Raw genomic sequence first — 20,321 nt, 5'->3', positions numbered from 1 at the left:
TTTTCCCCGTCGGAGTGGGAATTTCCAAAATTGCCTGAACTTTTGCCTGAACAGGAGCTACCTTACCTTGACCCACAACATAACCAAGGTAAGTCACAGTAGCATGTCCAAATTCACTCTTGGCTAAATTAATAGTCAAGTTAGCTTTTGAAAGCTTTTCAAACAATTTCTCCACCGCAATAATGTGTGCTTCCCAAGTATCATTTCCTGTCACTAAATCATCAATATAAGCATCAGTATCTTTCAAACCCTGAATCACAGAATTAATCATCCTCTGAAAAGTACCTGGGGCATTCTTCATCCCAAATGGAAGAACATTATACTCATATAACCCAGATGGAGTTACAAATGCAGAAATCTCTCTACCTCTGTCCGTTAATGGAACACACCAATACCCTTTCAATAAATCAATCTTTGTAAGGAACTTTGCTTTTCCAACCTTATCTACACAATCATCTACTCTAGGAATTGGATATGCATCTGTTTTCGTTACAGCATTCACCTTTCTATAGTCCGTACAAAACCTAATACTACCATCAGGTTTTGGCACCATAACACATGGCGAACTCCAATTCGAGTTAGAATGTCTAATAATATCATTCTCTAACATGTATTCAATTTCTTTCTCAGCAAGTTCACATTTTTCCATGTTCATCCTATATGGATGTTGTTTAATAGGTTTGGCATCTCCAACATCTACATCATGTGAAGCTATAGTAGTCCTTCTCGGAACATCTGGAAACAAATCCTTATACTTAAAAATCAATTCCTTCATCTGTTGTTTCTGTTCTAGCTGTAAATGTGCTAATTTCTCATCCATATTTTCCAAAATAGTCGAATTAGGTAACCTAACAGAAACAATGTTAGATTTAGAATGAAAGTCAGATGAATCATCTATCATGTTCCCAGTTAAATTCAACTCATTCTCACTAACCACAACAGTCACAGTATCAGATTGTTTCTCAAAATATGGTTTAATCATATTTATGTGGCAAAGTTGTGTTGACCTTCTACGATCTGGAGTTTTTATTACATAATCCACATCATTAACTCTAGACACAATTTCATAAGGTCCATGAAATCTAGCTTGTAAAGGATTTGTCTGCACTGGGAAAAAAACCAACACCTTATCTCCAGGCTTAAACATCCTCATCCTAGCTTCCTTATCATACCAAGTCTTCATTTTCTCCTGAGCCAACTTCAAATTTTCCTTGGCTAAGCTACAAGCTCTATGTAACCTGTCCTTAAATTTCAAAACATAGTCCAACAAATTAGTATGCACTTCCTTACTAATCCATTGTTCCTTCAATAAAGCTAAAGGTCCTCTAACTCTATGTCCAAACACAAGTTCAAATGGACTAAACCCTAAAGATTCCTGTACCGATTCCCTTACTGCAAATAAAAGTAAGTTTATACTCTCATCCCAGTCACCTTCATTCTCCACACAATATGTCCTAATCATATTCTTGAGAGTAGAATGAAACCTCTCCAAAGCACCTTGCGATTCTGGATGGTACGCAGACGAAGTAATTTGCTTAGCTCCCAATTTATAAACTATCTGTTGAAACAATCCAGACATAAAATTACTACCTTGATCAGTTTGTATTTCCTTAGGCAATCCAAAATAAGTAAAGAATTTTATAAGAGCCTTCGTCACAGTTTTAGCTTTTATATTCCTAAGTGGTACTGCCTCTGGAAACCTAGACGAAGTACACATGATAGTCAACAAATACTGATAACCAGTTTTTGTCTTTGGTAATGGACCAACACAATCTACAATAACTTTAGAAAACGGTTCACCAAATGCTGGAATAGGTTGTAATGGAGCTACTGGTGTAACCTGATTTGGCTTACCCACAATTTGACAAGTATGGCAAGTCTTACAAAACATATAATATAACAATCACAGCACGGAAACAGGCCATTCCGGCCCTCCTAGTCCGTGCCGAACTCTTAATCTCACCTAGTCCCACCTACCCGCACTCAGCCCATAACCCTCCACTCCTTTCCTATCCATATACCTATCCAATTTTACCTTAAATGACACAACTGATCTGGCCTCTACTACTTCTACAGGAAGCTCATTCCACACAGCTATCACTCTCTGAGTAAAGAAATACCCCCTCGTGTTTCCCTTAAACTTTTGCCCCCTAACTCTCAAATCATGTCCTCTCGTTTGAATCTCCCCTACTCTCAATGGAAACAGCCTATTCACGTCAACTCTATCTATCCCTCTCAACATTTTAAATACCTCGATCAAATCCCCCCTCAACCTTCTACGCTCCAATGAATAGAGACCTAACTTGTTCAACCTTTCTCTGTAACTTAAGTGCTGAAACCCTGGTAACATCCTAGTAAATCGTCTCTGCACTCTCTCTAATTTATTGATATCTTTCCTATAATTCGGTGACCAGAACTGTACACAATATTCCAAATTTGGCCTTACCAATGCCTTGTACAATTTTAACATTACATCCCAACTTCTGTACTCAATGCTCTGATTTATAAAGGCCAGCGTTCCAAAAGCCTTCTTCACCACCCTATCTACATGAGACTCCACCTTCAGGGAACTATGCACTGTTATTCCTAGATCTCTCTGTTCCACTGCATTCCTCAATGCCCTACCATTTACCCTGTATGTTCTATTTGGATTATTCCTGCCAAAATGTAGAACCTCACACTTCTCAGCATTAAACTCCATCTGCCAACGTTCAGCCCATTCTTCTAACCGGCATAAATCTCCCTGCAAGCTTTGAAAACCCACCTCATTATCCACAACACCTCCTACCTTAGTATCATCAGCATACTTACTAATCCAATTTACCACCCCATCATCCAGATCATTTATGTATATTACAAACAACATTGGGCCCAAAACAGATCCCTGAGGCACCCCGCTAGTCACCGGCCTCCATCCCGATAAACAATTATCCACCACTACTCTCTGGCATCTCCCATCTAGCCACTGTTGAATCCATTTTATTACTCCAGCACTAATACCTAACGACTGAACCTTCTTAACTAACCTTCCATGTGGAACTTTGTCAAAGGCCTTGCTGAAGTCCATATAGACTACATCCACTGCCTTACCCTCGTCAACATTCCTCGTAACTACTTCAAAAAATTCAATAAGGTTTGTCAAACATGACCTTCCACGCACAAATCCATGCTGGCTACTCCTAATCAGATCCTGTCTATCCAGATAATTATAAATACTATCTCTAAGAATACTTTCCATTAATTTACCCACCACTGATGTCAAACTGACAGGTCTATAATTGCCAGGCTTACTTCTAGAACCCTTTTTAAACAATGGAACCACATGAGCAATACGCCAATCCTCCGGCACAATCCCTGTTTCTAATGACATCTGAAAGATCTCCGTCAGAGCTCCTGCTATCTCTACACAAACTTCCCTCAAGGTCCTGGGGAATATCCGGTCAGGACCCGGAGATTTATCCACTTTTAAATTTCTTAAAAGCGCCAGTACTTCCACCTCTTTAATTGTCATAGGTTCCATAACTTCCTTACTTGTTTCCCACACCTTACACCATTCGATATCCTTCTCCTTAGTGAATACCGAAGAGAAGAAATTGTTCAAAATCTCTCCCATCTCCCTCGGCTCCACACATAGCTGACCACCCTGATTCTCTAAGGGACCAATTTTATCCCTCACTATCCTCTTGCTTTTAATATAACTGTAGAAGCCTTTCGGATTTACTTCCACCTTATTTGCCAAACCAAACTCGTAACTTCTTTTAGCTTTTCTAATCTCTTTCTTAAGTTTCCTTTTACATTCTTTATATTCCTCGAGCAATTCCTTTACTCCATGCTGCCTATATCTATTGTAGACATCCCTCTTTTTTCGAACCAAGTTTCTAATATCCCTTGAAAACCATGGCGCTTTCAAACCTTTAATCTTTCCTTTCAACCGAACAGGAACATAAAGATTCTGTACCCTCATAATTTCACCCTTAAATGACCTCCATTTCTCTATTACATCCTTCCCATAAAACAACTTGACCCATTCCACTCTCTCTAAATCCCTGCGCATCTCCTCAAAGTTAGCCTTTCTCCAATCAAAAATCTCAACTCTAGGTCCAGTCCTGTCCTTCTCCATAATTATATTGAAGCTAATGCTATTGTGATCACTGGACCCGAAGTGCTCCCCAACACATACATCTGTCAGCTGACCTATCGCATTCCCTAACAGGAGATCCAACACTGCCCCATCTCTAGTCGGTACTTCTATGTATTGTTGCAAAAAGCTATCCTGCACACATTTCACAAACTCTAAACCATCCAGCCCTTTTACAGAATGAGCTTCCCAATCTATGTGTGGAAAATTAAAATCTCCCACAATCACCACCTTGTGTTTACTACAAATATCTGCTATCTCCTTACACATTTGCTCTTCCAACTCACGCTCCCCATTAGGTGGCCTATAATACACTCCTATCAGTGTTACTACACCTTTCCCATTCCTCAATTCCACCCAAATAGCCTCCCTAGAGGAGCTCTGTAATCTATCCTTCCAAAGCACCGCCATAAGATTTTCTCGGACAAGCAATGCAACACCTCCTCCTCTGGCCCCTCCTACTCTATCACACCTGAACATCTTTTCTTAGACCAGGCCAGTAAAAATGTTTTAAAATCTTGTCCACAGTTTTCCTTACCCCTTGATGTCCACCTAAAGGCACACTATGAGCTAAAGTCAAAATCTCATTCCGATAAACTTTAGGAACAACTACCTGGTAAACAACATTCCATTCCTCACTTGCAGGAATTGTAGGCGACCTCCACTTCCTCATCAACACTCCTTTTTCCAAGTAATATCCTACTGACACCTTCTCAATTTCACTACCTAGTAAAGCTTGTTCCCTTAATTTTACAATCTCAGGATCTCTATTCTGCTCTGCTATCATCTCCTTCCGAGACAGAGATAAATCTTCATAGTCAGACTTACTCCCAGAATCTTGTTCAAACAACGAAGGTAAGAAAGTTTCTGACACATCCTCAAAACTCAAATCCTGAGTTGAACAGTCATGAGTAACAACCTCATTCTGCACATCAATCTTTTTAGCCATAGCTCTAGTCACAACACAAGAAAAATCTGTGATAGAATTCACCTCAGGTACCTCTGACTCCATTGTCAAATACACTTCAGGAAAAACTTGTCCACCTGCCAAGTCATTACCTAACAATAAAGAAATACCCTTCACAGGTAAGCTATGCTGTAGTCCTACTTTAACAAATCCTGTAACTAACCCTGACTTTAAATTTACTTCATGTAAATGTACAGGCATAAAATCACTTCCAACACCTCTTATGTAATTTACCTCACCAGTATCACTCTCTTCATTAAACTTCAACACACTATCTACCATCAGTGATTGAGAAGCTCCAGTATCCCTAAGAATCTTTATTGGCACCAGAGTAGATCCTTCTTTCAAGGATACAAACCCTTCAGTGATAAAATGATCATATCCCTTTCTAACTTGGTCAGACTCTAACAAATCCTCATTTGTGTTTACCAAACCCTGTAACTTTACAGGTGCTTCAGTATGTTGCACACAAGCATCCGGAACTGCTTCCTTCTCTTTCTTTTTCAATTTGAAACAGTTAGCTATTACATGGCCAGGCTTCTTACAATAGTTACAAATAAGACCAAACTGTCTTTCCTTCACAGGTTTTCCTTTCTCCTTACCTCTCTCATTAACCTCTGATTTAATTTCTAATTTACCTGGAGTCTCCATATTATTTTTCCTCTTGAAAATTCTACCCTGAGGAAATTTATTCTTATGGATTAAAACATACTCATCAGCTAATCTAGCACAGTCCTGCAATTTCTCAGTATCCCTCTCATTTAAGTAGGTCCTTACTTCAACAGGAATGCTTCTTTTAAATTCCTCCATCAAAATCAGCTCTCTCAATGTCTCATAGTCCTCATCTACATTTTTAGAAGAAACCCATCTCTCAAAACACATAGCTTTATCATAGGCAAATTCCACATAAGTCTTTTCCACAGACTTTTTCAAACTCCTGAATCTTTCCCTGTACGCTTCTGGGACCAATTCATACGATTTGAGAATATTTTCTTTCACAATATCATAATCTAATGCTTGCGCAGCAGTTAAAGCTGTGTAAACGTGTCGTGCCTTGCCTTTGATTACACTCTGTAATAACACTGACCATTTATCTTTCGGCCACTCTGACATCCGAGCAATAGTTTCAAAATGTTGAAAATATCTCTCCACTTCTGTTTCACTAAATGGAGGGACCAATTTAATTTCTTGGCTAGCAACAAACGGTTTTTTAGAATTAGCAGACTGTTCTACAGACCTTAATTTCTCCATTGCATATTCAAAATCTCTCTGCTTTTGTGCAGCTTCCAATTTACACCTTTCTAACATCATTTGTTCAATTTGCAACTGCATCTCCAGATTACTTATTGGAAACGATTCTAAAATCGATTCTTCAAAATGACCCGAAGCCACAAAATGTGATGCGATCTTTCTCTGTATTACAGCTTTTGACGTAGTTTGCAAAATCCCTTTAAGATGTAACCGATTAGCAAGTTCAGAGACTTCAGTTTTTTTCGCCTTCGCTAACAAATCCGCGACTGGCGAATCCAGAAACTCATCAATATTCATCGTTGCCGAATACCACTCACAAGCCAATCAAACAAAAAAAATCGAGCAATCCCCGTTACCAAAACACCAACTCAGAATTCAAAAAACTTTTTAAAATCAAATAATTCAATTCCGAACGTAGCCCCCATAATTATGTTACGTATTCGGGCAACAATAATATAGATGAGTTAGGCAAGGGGTTTTATAACGAATAACACGTTTATTAAACACTGATAACAAACCCCCTTCAAAAGTAAACAAACCTAAACAATGATCCGAGCTCAGCTGCTGGCAGCTGCTCAAACAGTCCTTAAAGTAGTATTGAAAAAAAACAGTTCTCCAAAGCGAATTGCCGAATGAAAACAGTATTTTAAAACGATATGCCGACAGTTCAAAAGCTCACGGTACTTTTAAAAGGAGAGACTTTTTAAAGCGATGTAAATTCTCTTCCACGTCGATGTCCTTCGATTCCCAGCGTCGAACTCCCACGTCGAATTTTATTAAATATAACAACTTAAAGTGACTGACCTTCCTTCCAAAATATTCTCAATCTCCCGCTTTTTCAGCGGGGACTATCGTGAGAATAGTAACCGAAATCCTTCCGAATGAGGATCACACAAAGTCGAAGTCAATCCATCGAAAATCGATTTTTCTCGATCTCCATTTTCCAAACTTCTCTTCACTCTCCATCAGCAAAGAAACCGTTGGCTCTGACCTTTTAAACTTTAGGCATTATATAAAACTTCATTTTTTAACTAAACTGCGTCATCACATTAAATCACACAGTGATATGAAGTCATCTTGGCAAATCCTGCCACGAACTGCCCCACCTGACAGGGTGGGTCTTCCTTTTATACCCTGTAGAAAAAACCTGTCACATGACCTCTACTGGCGGGAAAATGACATCACTCCACCATTACCTCATGTCCAGTATAACTTCAACCCCAGTCACGTGACAAGGGTACCACTGTCACGTGTCACGGGTACGTAACAGTAGGAATAATAATAATCAATAATAAACAAGCTCTATTGATGTCTAGGGGTAAATTAATTGTCATAGAAAAGTATAAAGTTCAGTTCAGTTCATGAGAGCTGAGGTAGTTATGGTTGTTGTGTTGAAATCTTTGGAGAGAGAGAGCGAGCGAGTGGTAACAGCAACTGTAGTGGCAGGCAAACATTTTAGTGGCTTTCTTAATCTGTCGTATCAGAGTTTTGGATATTCTCTCTGTTTAGAACATAGTCTGCACATTAATTTTACTACCAAAGTACATTACAATGCATTTTCCAAAATCGTATTTCATTTTCCAATCTATTGCCAATTCTTCTAACCTCCTACCTGTTCCCTCAACACTACCTGCCCTCCACCAATCTTCGTATCATCTGCAGACTTGACAACAAAGCCTACTTTCATCTAAATCATTGATATTCAGCTTATAAAGAAGTGATCCCACCATTGATCCCCAGGGAAGGAACCTTATGTTCCCACTCTCTACCTCCTACTAATTAGTCAGTGCTCCAATCATATCAATAGCCTTCCTGTAATATAATGAGCTCTTTTCTTGGTGCGCAGCCTCATTTTTGGTACCAGATCAAAGGACTTCTGAAAGTGCAAATATACAACATTCACTGCATTCCCTTTTTCTATCCTACTTGTAAACTCCTCAAAGAATTCCAACAGGTTTGTCGAGCAGGATTTTCCCTGAAGGAAATCATGCTGTCTTCCTACTATCATGTCCTGTGTCACAAAGTACTCCACAATCTCATTCTTAACAACTGTCTCCAATATCTTGCCAATCACTGGAGTCGAGCGAACTGATCTATAATTTCTTTTCTGCTGCCTTCCTCCTTCTTTAAGAGTGGAGTGGCATTTGCAAATTTTCAGTCCACTGAGTCCAAGCCAGAGCCTAATGATTTTCGAAAGATCATTACTAAAGATCCACAATCTCGACCGCCACCTCTTTTCAAACCTTACGGTGCAGTTCATCTGGTCTGGGTGACAAATGTGCTCTGCAGTCTTTCACCTTTTTGAGCAACTTCTCCCTTGCAATAGTAACTGCACTCACTTCTCTTCCATCGCACCCTACAACAACTGCCAGACTACTAGTGTCTTCCACAATGAAGACTGAGGCAAAGTTCTTATTCAGTTCATCTGCCATCTCCTTGGGCACTGTTATTATTTCTCCGGCCTCATTTTCTAGTGGTCCCATATCGACTCTCATCTCTCTTTTATTCTTACATAATTGAAAAATCTTTTACTATCCACTTTGATATTGTTTACTACCTTGCTTTCAAATTTCATCTTTTCCCTCGTGATGATTCTTTCAGCTGCTCTCTGTACGGTTTTAAAAGCTTCCTTATCCTGTCGTCCCACTAATTTTCCCAGAAACTTATTTCCTTATTGCTCTGCTGTCATCACTTCCAGCATCTCCTTCCAATATACTTTGGTGAACTTCTCTCTCAGACCACTGTAATTTATTTTACTCCACTGAAAAAATGCAATATCAGACATCACTTTCTCCCGATCAAATTTCCAGCTGAAGTCAATCATATTGTGATCGCAGCCTCCTAGCAGTTATTTTACCTTAAGCTCCTTATTTACTCCCAGTTCATTACATAACCAAGTATGCAGTCCTGAGTAGGTCTGTAGTATAGTGTTGCTGTTTTTTGTGTTGTTTTTACATAGTTGGGTGCAGATTTTGTACTGTTTCATGTAGCACCATGGATCTGTATTCAAACAAGTATTGCTGATCTCCAAGAAGTCTCAACGATAATCTTCTCTAAAAAGCCATCTCATAGGCATTCAATAAACTCACTCTGTTGACATCCATTTCCAACCTGAGTTTCCCAATCGACTTGCATGTTGAAATCTCCTATGACTGTCATTACTTTTCCTTTTTGACACACCTTTTCTATTTCCTGTTGTAATCTGTGTTCCACATCCCAGATACTGTTGTGAGGCCTGTATATAACTGCTATCAGTGTCCTTTTACACTTATGGCTTCTTAACTTAATCCACAAAGATTGGACATCTTCCAATCATGTCACATATTTCTACTGATCTGATACAATTCTATTCCAGCAGATCCACGCCATCATCTCTACCTACCTTCCTATCCCTCCGTTACGAGTAATCATTGACATCCAGCTTCCATCTACAACTATCGTTCAGCCACGATTCAGTGATGACCACAACATCATACCTGACAATACACAAGATTATCCTTATTTCTTAAACTCTGCACGTTGCAATGTAACACGTTGAGTACATTATTTGCTACCCTTTTTGACTATGCATCCCTAATGCACTGATACTCACCCTACTCGCTGCAATTATGTCCTATCATCTGCCTGCCCTTCGTGACAGTCTGACTGCACACTAACTTTGCTCTTTTAGCATACGTCCTACCATGTGTTTCTAACCCGCCTCCTGCCAGATTATTTTAAACCCTCCCCAACGGCTCTAACAAACCTGCCCGCAAGAAAATTGGCTCTCTTCAGGTTCAAGAGTAACCCGTCACTTTTGAACAGGAGAGAACCCAATGATCCAAGATCTTGAATCGCTGCCCCCTGCACCAGCTTCTCAACCATGCATTAATCTGCCAAATCATCCTGTTTCTACCCTCACTGATACGTGGCAGATGCAACAATCCAGAAGGCATGAAAATTCACAAGGCAAGTTTAGTAAGTCTGCAGATGACACTGGAATAGGTGGCATAGTAGACAGTAATAAGGGTTATCAAGAATTACAGAGCAATCTTGACCAACTGAGTACACGGGCTGAGGACTGGCAAGTGGAATTTACTTCAGATAAGTCTGGGGTGTTGCATTTTGCAAAGTCAAATTCAGGTTGGCCCTTCATAGTGAATGGGAAGGCCTTGCAGGCTATTGCAGAGCAGAAAAACCTTGGGAGTACTCATGCATGGCTTACTGAAACTTGAGTCAAAACCTAACAGAGTGCTGAAGAAAGCTTTTGGGACCCTCACACTCATAAATCAGGTAACTGAGGTTAACGGGTTGCATGTTATGGTGCAGTTACTTAGGACACTGGTGAAACCACACTTTGTGAATCACAAGTGTTTCTGCATACGTTGGCAATCCACAGCAAGACACATGAAATGTTGGACAACAAAAGGTCAGGCAACAAGAATAGAGGGGAATAAATGTTTGACTCCTTGTGTCAAGATCCTTCATCAGGACTGGAATGGAAGGGGGAAGAAGCCAGAACACAAATAATCAGTCTCCAAATTTTGATGCTCTGCCATTAATTGTCTCTCTCCCCCTCGTCTGTTTCCCTGCTCCTCATCAGATGCACTTACCCCGACTACTGTCCAGAGCTCCAAATCTGCCCTCTGCTAACCCGTCTCTGGTTTCTAACTGAACATCCGACTTATGCTGCTCCATTCTGCTTTCAGACCTTGCTAGACAGTGGTATATTCTAACACAGCAGTTTGACACGCATCCCTGCAGAAGCAGAGAAAATGACCCATAACATTGAAATGAGCAGGGAGTAAAGTAGTTAAATACTGGTGTTGTTCATCCCAAAGCAGAGTTTTGATCTTAACTCTGGGTTCAGCAAATGTGAAGATTAAATATCCGGCATTCAACTTATTTAAATTTCTTGACAGTGTGAAATCTGTAGTGCACCACCAGGATAGATGACTGAATGACCCTTCCCACATTCAGATCAGGTGAATGTCCTCTACTCAGCATGAACACACTGGTGTGTCTATAGTGTGGATGAGAGGGTGAATCCCTTCCCACAATATGAGCAGGTGAATGGTTTCTTCCCAGTGTGAACAGACTGGTGTGCCAGGAGAGCTGTTAACTGAGTGAATCCCTTCCCACAATCTGAGCAGGTGAACGGCCTCTCCACAGTGTGAACTCGCTAGTGTACCTTCAGTTGCGATGACTGCTTAAACCCCTTCCCACAGTGTGAGCATGTAAATGGCTTCTCCCCAGTGCGAATTTGCCATTGGGTTAGTAGATCAAATGAGCGATTGAATCCATTTCCATACTCGGAGCAGGTGAGTGGCATCTCCCCAGTGTGTATTTGCTGTTGTCCCTTCCCACAGTATGAGCAGGTGAACGGCTGCTCCCTGGTGTGAAATGACTGGTGTCTCTGCAGGTGGCCTCTCGCCAGTGTGAATTCGATGGTGTGTCAGTAGGTCAGATGACCGAGTGAATCCTTTCCCACAAACAGAGTAATTGAATGGCATCTCAACAGGGTAAATTCGCTGATGTACCATCAGTTTAGGTGACTGATGAATCCCTCCGTGTTACCAGTCAAGTCGAGTCGAGTCCATTTTTATTGTAAATTCAACCATAACTGCTGGTACAGTACACAGTAAAAACGAGAAAACTTTTTTTCAGGACAATGGTGCTACATGAAACAGTACAAAAACTAGACCGAACTACGTAAAAACAACACAGAAAAAAAAAAACCCACTATCCTATAGACCTACTCAGGACTGCATAAATTGCACAAAACATTGCAGACATTACGACAAATAATAAACACAAGGCAAAGTAGAGGGCACTAATTTGGTGTTACTCCAGGCTGTGGGTATTGAGGAGTCTGATGGCTTGGGAGAAGATACTTTTACATAGTCTGGACGTGAAACCACGAATGCTTTGGTACTTATTCCAATATGGCAGGAGGGAGAAGAGTATGTATGAGGGGTGCGTGGGGTCCTTCATTACGCAGTTTGCCTTGCGGATGCAGCGTGTAGTGTAAATGTACTGGCGGGAAGGGAGACCCCGATGATCTTCTCAGTGGACCTCACTATCCGCTGCAGAGTCTTGCGATCCGAGATGCTTCAATTTCCGAACCAGGCAGTTATGCCGCTGCTCAGGTTGCTCTCAATATAAAATAATATCCCCTGTAAAATGCGATGAGATTGCGGGGGTGGTTGGGAGATGGACTTTCCTCAGACTTCGCAGAAAGTAGAGACAATGCTGGGCTTTCTTTGCTATGGAGCTGGTGTTAAGGGACCAGGTGAGACACCAAGAAATTTGGTGCTCTTAAAGATCTCTACCGAGGAGCTGTCGATGTCATCGACGAACTTGATGATGTGGTTCGAGCTGTGTGCTGCAGCACAGTCGTGGGTCAGCAGAGTGAACAGCAGTGGACTGAGCACGCAACCCTGGGGGGCTCCCGTGCTCAGTGTGATGGTTTTGGGAGATGCTGCCTTCGATACAGCGACGTTCAATCCAAGTCAGGGGAAGCAGTCATTTTCCTCCTGTTTACAGTTCCAGAAACTGGACAGTCTTCCTGTCTGTATAAGAATGGGACACCTTCATGTGGCTTGGTTTGATTCTCTGGGTTTGTAATATTCAGTATTCCCTCACAGCTATGTAGGTGAGTTGCTGTTCACTAAGAGAAATGCTCCTGTACAGATTACCTTTCTTGCCGTACAGATGGAATGTTAATTTAAAGTGCTTTGCGGTTTTTTTGGGTTGTGCAGATATTTCCTGTTCAGACGAATGGTCAGTCCATATTCCTATATAAAAGTATAGAGGGAACATTAGTAACATTTCACTTTCTGAACCTTTCCCTCAGCGTTGCAAAAAGCCTATGAGATTAAATGGGTAAATATGGAGACTTTCCAATTACTCTGATGACCGCTTCCCCACAGGTCATTGATGGTGGTGAATTCATTGATGCACTTTTGTCATGTGAAAGCTACAGGTGACTTGTTACCCAGGAAAAGGATTTTGCTATCATTCTGTACACAGAGAGCAAAATATGTTATCACGGATAGAAAGGTCCAAAAAAAAGAGGAGGCAGAGCAATAGTGAGTTACTTAAGATCTAAAGCTGATGGAAGGCCTTTGTTTTTTTATGCAACTTTAATTGACATTTTCACTGACTTGAAGGTAACACTTCAACTGTACTTATCTCACTACTACTTTTGTTCCAAGTTCCTAATACTGTCATTTAAATATGTGCAGCTCAGCAGCATTTGTGAGATCCATCCGCTCTCTTTCCCTTCCCCCCGTTCTTCCAAACACGTCATAAGAACTGGCAGGTAAATCGCTGATATCAGCCCAGTAAACCCCACGAAATAGAAACTTGCTTTGGTCGCAGTGCGCATGCGTCACAGAAAAAGGCCCAACAGCTTCGCTCTTCAAGGTTGCCCGCGGCATATTTATGGATATTTATGGATTTATGGAGAGAGGGAAGGACCGGGACTGTTCTGGGATGCGGAACCACAGTGTGTTTGGAGATCATCATAATTGTATCTCCATCACAGTTCGCTCGTAGGTACCAATAAAATTTCTGTCCGGAGTCCCGCTCCTACCTGTTGTCAATTCTCTGAGACCTTTGGCCACAGAGCGCATGCGCTGCTTTCCCGAACTGTCAGACCTCATTGTCTGGTCATGTACGGTAAAATCTGGAATGAACAAGAAAAAGTCTGCGGATGCTGGAAATCCAAAGCAATTCACACAAAACGCTATAGGAACTCACAGCATAGTCAGCATCAATTTACAGAAGTAAAAACTTAGAGGGTGAATAGAGGGGACGGGTATCTGTTTACCAGAAGAAGAAAATGATATTCATGCCACCAGGTTGGAGGGTCCCCAGACGGAATATAAGGTGTTCCTCCTTCACTCTGTCATCTTGATACAAGTGGAGGCCTTGATTAACACGTCGGAACGAGATTGGGAAGCTGATTTAAAACGTTAGGCCACCAGGAATTGCCTCTTGTGGCAGATAGTGAGCATAAGACACATAGCAGTAGAATTTCGTTATCTAGCACTTAATCCTCACAAACGTCCTATACAACTTCAACATAAAATCTCAATTCCTGGTATTAATGATGTGACTAAGTGAGAAGCCAGAGTGTATATTGAACCGCGGGAAAATGATGCTGGAGCGGTAGCAATTGTGAAGAGGGAAATGGCAGATGAACTGAACAGGTATGTAGGACCCAGCTTCACCTTGGAAGTTGCTATTATTAGGGAAAATATTCTTGGGATCTGAAAGGTCTAAAGGTGAATAAGTCGCCTGGACCTTGACTTGTACACCCCAGAGTTCTGAAAGAAATGTCTGACAGGATTGTACAGGCATTAGAAAAGATATTTCAGAATCACAAGATTCTGGAACGGCTCAGGCAGTTGAGAAAATTACAATTGTCGCTTCATTCTTTAAGGAAAGGAGAACTGTGGAACGGAAATTATAAGCCAGTTAGTCTGACCTCAGTGATAATGTTCCAGTCGATTGCCCAGGATGTTGTTCCAGTGTACATGGAGGCACATGATAAAATAGACCTCAGGCTGCATGACTTACTGAAGGGACACATTTGCCTGATAAATCTATTGGAAATCTTTGAAGAAATAATAAGCATGATAGACAAAAGAGAATCGCTGGATGTTGTGCACTTCGACTTTCGAAAGGCCACTGACATGAGTCTGCTTAACAAGTTAAGAGCACATGGTATTACAGCAAAGACACTAGCCTGGATAATGCATTGGTTGTTTGGCAAGAGGCAAAGAGTGGAAATAAAGGGAACCTTTGTTGGTTGTCTGCCGATAACTAGTGGTGTACAACAAGGGTGTGTGTTGGGACAGCTTCTTTATTACATTGTAGCGATGTGTTACACACAGAGCTGGAAATGACGACTCGCAGTCTGTAAGTTGCACTCAAGACTAGTTCATTCAATCTTCGCAGAGCTGGCAGTCTCGTTCCCGCCCTCTCCGGGTGCAAATGACGTCAGAGGTGCATTACCAAAGTCTCTCCCCGTGCGCGGGCTTTCTCCCCTTGCTGGTGAAGAAGGCCCAGCACCATTTAGGGGCTGGCCTCTCTGCCGACGCGCGCGCCATTTTGTGAGCCGGTTCGCCTGAGCAGAAAGTGGATCGCCACACAATACCACCCCCCTCCCAGAACCAGCGATACACCCACCAATGTCCACAGTCTGGATCAGTGTTTGGGTGGTCTGTCTCTGCGCCGTGGTGCTGGAACCTCGATTGGCTGCGCCAAGTGCACATGGGCCGGTTTGATTCGGTCCACCGTGAAAACCTCCTCTTTCCCCCCAATATCCAGATCGTACGATGACCCATTATTCTTGATCACCTTGAAAGGCCCTTCATAAGGCTTCTGTAGCGGTGCCCGGTGTGCGTCCCTTCGTACAAATACAAACTTACAGTTCTGCAGGTCTTTGGGTAAGCAGGTCGGGCTCTGTCCATGCTGTGAAGTCGGTACGGGGGCAAGGTTGCCGAGCCTTTCGTGTAGACTACCCAGGACTGCTGCAGGTTCTTCATCTTGCCCCCTTGGGGCTGGTATGAACTCTCCTGGGATGACCAGGGGTGTGCCGTACACCAGCTCGGCCGATGAGGTGTGCAGATCCTCTTTGGGTGCTGTGCGGATTCCAAGCAGGACCCAGGGAAGATCGTCCACCCAGTTAAGCCCTGTCAGGCGGGTCATGAGAGCCAACTTTAAGTGACGGTGGAAGCCTTCCACTAGTCCGTTCGACTGTGGGTGGTAGGCAGTTGTATCGTGTAGCTGTGCTCCCAACAGGCTGGCCACAGCCGACCACAGGCTGGAAGTGAACTCGGCGCCTCTGTCGGAGGTTATGTGGGCCAGTACCCTGATGCGTGCAACCCAGGTTGCAATCAGCCCTTGGGCGCAGGAATCGGTGGTGGTGTCGTTGGGCGGGACCGCCTCTGGCCATCTCGTGAATCGGTCTACCATAGACAGGAGGTACTGCGCTCCTTGTGACACTGGCAGCGGACCCAGGATATCCAAATTAATGTAGTAGAACCTCCGGCGGGTGGGTTCGAACTGCTGGGGTGGGGCTTTGGTGTGCCGCTGCACCTTGGCTGTTTGGCATCGCGTGCACATTTTGGCCCATTCGCTGACCTGTTTGCGAAGTCCGGGCCACACGACCTTGCTGGAGCCCAACCAGACAGTTGTCCTGGTAGATGGGTACGCCAAGCCGTGCATAGAAATGAAACCTTGCAACCGCCAGGCTGCCGGGAAGATGCGGCGAGGTTGACCGGTAGCCACGTCATACAGGAGGGTCCTCTCACCTGAGCCTATGAGGAAGACTTGCAGTTGCAAACCCGAGACTGCGGTCCTGTAGTTGGGCACCTCATCGTCTGCTTGCTACGCCTCCGCTGGTGGTGCAGAGTCCATCCCCAGGACAGGTCCTGGAAAGCAGGTCTGGAGAGTGCGTCTGCCATGTCGTTGTCCTTTCCTGAGACATGCTGGAAGTCCGTCGTGTACTCTGAGATGTAGGACAGATATCGCTGCTGGCGGGCCGAACGGACCAGCACCGCGGCGTCTGCCAAGGCTTCCTTGGTTTTAAAGAAAGCGGCCGCGGCGTCTTCGTCCCAAGTAATGTCCTTGCCTTTACCCAACATCAGGATGAACAAAGGGAGCATGATTTGGGCTGCTGAGGGGAGGAAGCGGTGGTAGAAGTTCAGCATACCAACAAACTCCTGCAGGCTTTCAACTGTGTTAGGCCGGGCGAAGTGGCGGATCGCGTCTAACTTGGCGGGCAGAGGTGTTGCTCCATCTTTGGTAATCCTGTGGCCCAGGAAGTCGATAGTGTTGAGTCCGAACTGGCATTTGGGCGGGTTGATCGTGAAGCTGAAATCACTCAGGCGGGAGTAGAGCTGGCGGAGGTGGGACTGATGCTCCTGACGACTATTGCTGGCTAGGAGGATGTCGTCCAAACAGATGAATGCAACGTCCAGGTCGCGTCCCACCGCATCCATTAGCCGCTGGAACGTTTGTGCGGCATTCCTCAGGCCGAACGGCATTCAGAGGAATTTGAACAGGCCAAACGGAGTGATGAGTGCTGTCTTGGGGACGTCTTCAGAGTGTACCGGGATTTGATCGTATCCCTGGATGAGGTCTACCTTGGAAAAGATCGTTGCACTGTGCAGGTTTGCTGCAAAGTCCTGAATGTGCGGCACAGGGTAGCGGTCCGGTGTTGTAGCCTCGTCAGTCAGCCGTAGTCGCTGCATGGTCTCCAGCCCCCAGCTGCTGTGGGCACCATGTGCATGGGGGAGGCCCATGGGCTGTCGAACCTCCGTACGATCCCCAATTCCTCCATCCTCTTGAATTCCTCCTTCGCCAGGCGGAGCTTGTCCGGGGATGGAGACTTGGTGCGCAGGCACGGAGGAGTGGTCCCTGGGTTGGGATGTGGTGATGTATTCAGTGTCTGGGCATGGCTGTCATGAACTGCAATGCCAGATCCAATGGAAAGTGCGTCAGGATTCAGTTGAAGTCATTGTCAGACGGCGTGATGGAGTCCAGGTTAGGGGCCAGCAACTTGGCTTCACTCAGGGAGAACATCTGGAAAGTCTTGGCATGGACCAGTCTTTTCCCGTGCAAGCCGAACAGCAAGCTGTGAGCTCGCAAGAAGTCCGCCCCCAGGAGCGGTTTGGCCACGGCGGCCAGAGTGAAGTCCCACGTGAACCGGCCGGTGCCGAACTGCAGCTGCGCTGTGCGGGTGACGTAGGTCGTATCGTGCTGCCGTTTGCAGCCCTCAGGGTGGGTCCCGGCTCCCTGTTGCGGATGTCATACCCCGTCGGGGGTAAGACGCTGATTTCTGCTCACTCCTGTCTCCGGGTTGTGCTCACTCCGCTGCCGGGCCTGGTCTGGCCTGCTTTTGCACGAGTAGTCTTGGCTTTCCACAGCACGTCTCCCTGGGTCACTGAAATCTGTGTCGGCCAGCAGCAGATGTATGTCCTCGGGCAGTTGCTGTAGGAACGCCTGCTCAAACAGAGGCAGGGCCTGTATCCTTCAGCCAGGGCCAGCATCTCGTTCATTAATGCTGACAGCGGCCATCCAGGTGCAGCAAGTGCCACCTCGCTCACGCCCTGAGAGGCCAAAGGTCCCTATGAGCAGCCCGTTGAAGGCTGTATATTTGCCTTTTTCCGGGGGTGACTGTATGAAGTCCTCAACCTGGGCGGCAGTCTCCTGGTCAAGGGAGCTCACCAAGTAATTGTAACGCGTAGAATTGAAAGACATCTGCTAAATCTAGAACTGGGCCTCTGCTTGGTCAAACCACATGCGGGGTCGCAGCGTCCAGAAAGTTGGCAGATTTACCGAAACCTCGTGAACAGATGAAGAGTCGATCATCTTTGGTCCAAATCCCATTTGGACCGTCGGGGTCACCAAAGTATCGATGTGCTGCACACAGAGCGAGAAATAACGACACGCAGTCTGTAAATTGCACTCGAGACTAGTTTATTCAAACTTCGCGGCGCTGACTTGTAGACAGTCTCGTTCCCACCCTCTCCGGGCACAAATGACGTCAGAGGTGCATTACCAAAGTCTCACCACACGCACGGGCTTTCTCCCCTTGCTGGTGAAGAAGAAGGCCCAGCGCCATTTTGGGGCTGGCCTCTCTGCCGACGCGCGTGCCATTTTGTAGCCAGTTCACCTGCCCAGAAAATGGATCGCCACACAACACTCCCCCCCCCCCGAGATCCGGCAATACACCCCCGAATGTCCACAGTCTGGATCAGTCTTTGTTTGGGCAGTCTGCCTCTGCGCCATGGTGCCTGAATATCGAGCGGCTGCACCAAGCCCACATGGGCCAGTTTGAGTCGCTCCACCATGAAAACCTCCTCTTTTCCCCCAATGTCCAGAACATATGTGGACCCGTTGTTTCTGATACCCTTGAATGGCCCCTCATACATCGGCTGTAGTGGTGCCCGGTGTGCGCCCCTTCGTTAAAATACAAACTTACAGTCCTGCACGTCTTTGGGTACGCAGGTCGGGATCATTCGGCACAATACCACCCAACCATGGCTGATCTTTATTCCAACACGATATTCCTGCCTTCATCCTGTAACCCTGAAGCTACTTAGCAATCATGAATATATTATTGTCTGTCATAGTGGCAAATTGCAGCTTCAAGCAACCTATGCGGCAACACATTCCACAGATCAGACATCATTTGACCAATTTTTTTTTCTCACCTCAGTTTTAAATGGAAGCATCCTTATTCTGAGACTGTGCTGTCAGATCACAGACGCTCCGTCTAATGGAAACATCCTCTCCATGTCCACTGTATGGAGGCTTTTCAGTATTCGGTAGGTTTACTTAACCATACCGTCACTCTGAACTCCATTGAGCACAGGTCCAGAACCATCAAATGATCCTCCTACATAAAGCCGATCATTCCTGAGATTCTTGTAAACCTGGTTAGCAACAACTGTACTGAACACATTTCCGGGAATAACAGACAAATTGAAACCAGGATAATTTACAGGGAAAAGTTGTGCTTTATTTACTGTTCCACTATCACAGAACGAGCCATTTCCATTTCCAGGTTAAAACAGGTTCATTTCAGGAAATTTAAACCATTCCAGGATGAATGTAATAAAAGAAACTGGAATTACCAGAAACGCTGAGCAGGTAAGGAACAGCTGTGGGGAGAGGAACAAACTGTACAATTCAGGTTAATAACGTTTCATCATCATGACTTCAAACATTTTCAGTTTTTAATACAGATCTCCAGCAACTTGAGATTCTGCTTGATTTCCACAGAGTGACAGACAGATGACAGTGGGGGTGGGGGGGGGTGAGGGGGATGGATTTCCAAAATAGCTTGAACACCAAACTCACAGATCAATTTCTACTGTTGTAAACATGGAACAGCCCATTTACTCATAGCCTCTCTCTGCGTAAATAGAATGGGAACTCATCCTCTCCGCAGATTAGCAGTCATTG

Source organism: Hemitrygon akajei, chromosome 8, assembly GCF_048418815.1.
Source record: "Hemitrygon akajei chromosome 8, sHemAka1.3, whole genome shotgun sequence".
In the NCBI taxonomy this organism is placed as follows: domain Eukaryota; kingdom Metazoa; phylum Chordata; class Chondrichthyes; order Myliobatiformes; family Dasyatidae; genus Hemitrygon; species Hemitrygon akajei.
This window is presented reverse-complemented; position numbering follows the sequence as displayed.